Source organism: Saccostrea echinata, unplaced genomic scaffold (genome assembly GCF_033153115.1).
Source record: "Saccostrea echinata isolate AGI-Se365-2 ecotype Australia unplaced genomic scaffold, CSIRO_AGI_Sech_v1 ptg000032l, whole genome shotgun sequence".
Lineage (NCBI taxonomy): Eukaryota > Metazoa > Mollusca > Bivalvia > Ostreida > Ostreidae > Saccostrea > Saccostrea echinata.
The window spans coordinates 4491723-4495994 of NW_026889781.1; positions in this window are offsets into that span (position 1 = coordinate 4491723).

Consider the following 4272-nt stretch of genomic DNA (forward strand, 5'->3'; position numbering starts at 1 on the left):
CATACAACAAATAATTGGCTTAAGTATTGACATTGACCTTTCTGTTCTTAGAAGGATGAAGGTCATAACAGTACAGAATTCTCCTTAAATTGCAAGTATATATCAATTTTTAAATACTGCAGCTATTATGGATCATCTACCGGTAATAGCTGACGTAAAAAATGTAAACAACAAAATCGACAGAGAAATAAAAAAAAAAAAGTTTGGTCTTTCTTTATTTTGAATATCTTGGTTGCCATTCCAGAAATATATCTCAAATTCAATTGAATTAAAATAAAAATTGTAAGATATGATTACATGTATTTCAACCTTAGTGGCACATACTATTAAAATAATATGGTAAAAAAACATATAAAACATTTTGTTCCCAAAAATTATACAGTTAAGTACTTATTTCAACATTTTCAAAAACGAACATGATTTCCTTTGACAATTGAAATATAATAAAATACTCTCAAATTTCCTACAAGAATTATCTAACTATTCTAATTTCTAACAGATGTCTTGTTCTTACGAAGTCACTTGTGAAAACATTTTTTTGTCATTTGACAATTTCATTTGATAAGCAAAAGGAAGCCTCACAAGATGGACAATGCATAGAACTTGGAATCTCTTTTTCAAATAAGTGTTTTTTGCATTACCATCCTTTCATTCATCTAATTTATGTGGCATGAATTTGCTCATATTTGCTAGCCAATAACTTCTGATCTGCTACTCTTCTCACAAACCCTCAACCCATCTTGCTATCAAAAGTCAGGATTGTTTGCGTCACTTGATCTCGAATCACAGCTTGCATCATTAATAGAGACAAGAGCATTTTTTTTCTAAAATGTGGAGTGACTGAAGAATAAATAACAAGCAGATATTTTTTTTTTCTTTTTTTTTTTTTTTTTTTTGTTAAAAAGTTTGCAAGTTTTTTTTTTTTCTGCAAAATACATTCCAGATTACATTATGTGCACAGTATCTTCACGTTGTATGCTATGTAATAGCTATTGAAATAATGCAATGTTACCTTATGAATCATTGTTTACAAGGTCGTTCATTACCAAGACTATAGCGTTAAAATATCCTGAATGAAGATATTGTCATTAACTGTAACACTTGCTGATTTATCAAATGATATAAATAAACTCCAATCACAACTCGAGAAAAAAATCCTGACTTCTGATAGCAAGATAGACCAAGGGTTTGTGAAAAGAATAGAGAAACCCTTGGCTCTTGAAGAGGCAATCACTGGCCATGCTTGATGAGAAGCATTTGACCTGGTCTTTTGAAGCAGTTATAAATTGACAATTCAAAGTAATCAAAAAAATCAAGTTGTCAAAAATTTCATGTACAAGTTGCAAACTGGGTTTCTTGTGTTCTAAATTCTTAAAAAAAGAATTCACAACCATAATATCTAGTAAATAAAAAAGTACTTTACACCAGTGCAACTATGCTCCACTTTATGATGGATATTCACTGGCAAATTTAAATTGACAGACCCACGGTCCCTATACATTTCCTGAAAGATCTTGCTAATAAAGTTTTAAATTTCTTTCCTCAGTCACCTTAACCTGAATTTCAATGACAATTTATTTGCAGATCAGGCTGATCAATGATTTAAAAATTAACAGTAACTACAATATATAAACAATCTTTCTGTTTAACAAAATAAATCCATTTTCTTGATGCCATAAAATATAACCTTAATTGTCATGAATATCCCCAGACTTTTAATTTAACAAGAAAAAATAAACTGATTGATTTCGTTACCATTTTTTTCTGGTAACAATTCTCTTCCATGTGTTAAGGGGTACCTGACTTAACATGCCATCTTGAAGAGAAAAAAGAAATAGTATGGCAATATTTAACACAAAATTGTTGAGTCAGTATGTTAAAAATGCGATGTTTTTTTACCCAATCATACAAAATCAAAAATGTCGCAAGCTAAATTCCAATAAGATTGATTTAGTCTTCTACAAAATGTTCGAGATGAGAGCATGTTTGCTTTGTGACCACCATTTTTTTTTTAGCAGCTGTCATTTCTCTTAAAGAATGAAAAACTTCTTTGACTTGTCCATGACATGATCATTTGCTTTCAACTACATATAATTAGGCCACCTTTAAAATAACGTTTGTTTGCCCTCTCCCGACTCAAGGTGAAAAAATTAGGTCGGTAGGTAGGTACGAAGATTTTTTTTTTCTCACAAATTTTCAATTTCAATGTTAATTTTTTTTTAAGTTTATTGTCCAGAATACATAAAAAAAAAATAATAATTGCTTCCTGGGGGTTAAAAAGTTTTGAGTCAGGCCATTTTTAGCCAGTCGGTCGGGAGAGGGCAACCAAACATTTTTTTTTAAAAGATGGCCTTAGCTTCTATTTTGTAAAATTGTTAAATATTTTGAAACAGATTATGCGAATGTACAAACATGAAATTAAGAATGCTAGAATTAATATATTGATATGATTTCTTTGAATTAAAAGTATTTATAAAGTATATTTATTATGTGATTCATGTAGTTAAATCATTTGGTTAAGTCAATGTATAAGGACAAAAAATTTATCATCCTAATAGTAAACCATCATGGTTGAATTATTGAACTAAAAGAAATAACATAACTGGCTGTCAGGGTTGTTAAGAGAAAGGACACGGTGGACTGAAAACTGTTACTCCAGGGCAAAATTTCTTGGGACCAGGAAAAAGCCATCAAGTGAATGTAATTTAATACTTGCATTTAGAATTTTGAAAGTAACTGAAGAAAAATGAAGAACTTACCACTAACTTCTTGCAGATTGACAATACCACAGCAGTCTTAAAAAGACAGCTGAATTTATATCTGGGCATAAATTCAAATAGTGTGGTATAATCATGTATCATAAATATCATTTGTATCACACGCTTTTTTTTTTCAAAATATACATCAAATTTCTATAAACTTGTGTGAATGCAATATCAATTGAATACAATTAAAATTTCACTTTATTTAAACTCTTTAGAGATACAGGAATTTTCACAATTAAAAAAAACCTTTTCATTGGTCAGAATAAACACCAGTGTTTAATGGCATTTCCAGTGCATGTCAATCGTCGGGAAAATCGTCAATTGCATTGGAAAATTGTGCCCATTTTCAGAAAGGCAAGTAGGTGTTTAAAATGTAAAATTTATTCATTATTGACATATAAGACATGCAATTTTTACAGGGCTTAAAAGTAGAGAACATTCACTAAAAGATGAAATATAGTTTATATACATTTATGATACCATTTTGCGTGGTTTTACGCACAATTATATGCTAAACATACATTATAAACAATGGAATTGACAAATTAAAAAAAAAAACAAAATAAATGGTGAAATATTTTACTTTTCGCATACTTTTTGCAGGATGCTGATGCTGGTTTATGTAACAAAATTAGTTCCCTGCACTGTATTATGTAATACATGTATCTATTCTTCATTTCAAAAATGAAAAGAAAATTTGAGGTAGTCTTTATTGTAATGAAAAGAGAGCATTTCAAAACACGAAAATAAGACTTTATCTAAGATACTTTATAAGTCGCAGCAGGTTTATCAAATGATTGTAGTATTGTTTATGTTTCCTAAAATTAAATGCTCCTTTCATTATGAAAGAATTTTCTCTTCATTCTTTATTTTGTTTTACACATATCATTGTTTTATATGGAAAATGGGGGGGGGGGGGGAGGAGGCAATAAAATTACAAGGTTTATTAGGTCTAATATATAGGAAACTAAAATATTTCTTCTTGGTTGCATTCATATGACTCGTATTTTTTTTTTTTTTGTGTGTTAGGATTAGCGAAATATTTTAAGGCCAATCTACTGCATGCATATTTAATTTATTAACAAAATAGGTAAAAAAAAAATCAAGTAGAAAGACTACACGGGTTTACCTTTGATTGCAGTGGGTTTTTTTTCAAAATCAAAAGTTAAAATAAAATGAGATAAAACTAATTAACCTCTACTTAGACATTGAAAATATCTAACAATAATGTGTTAAAAAGCTGCTAAAAAATTAAAACATAATAATCAAAACACAAAAGTTGATAGAAATGACAGATGGGCGAGCGTTCAACATGCACATTCCAGAATTACCAAGTATGCAAAAATGGCGAAATATTTTAGCGCAATTTGACATCACGTGACTTTACTGTATTCAATTGTGACGTGACGGCCATCAAGGATAATGTGACACGTCTGCAACAACACTGCGTGAAAACGTACACGCAGACCAAGTAGACTGGGCCTCGTTAAAATTAGATGGATGGAAT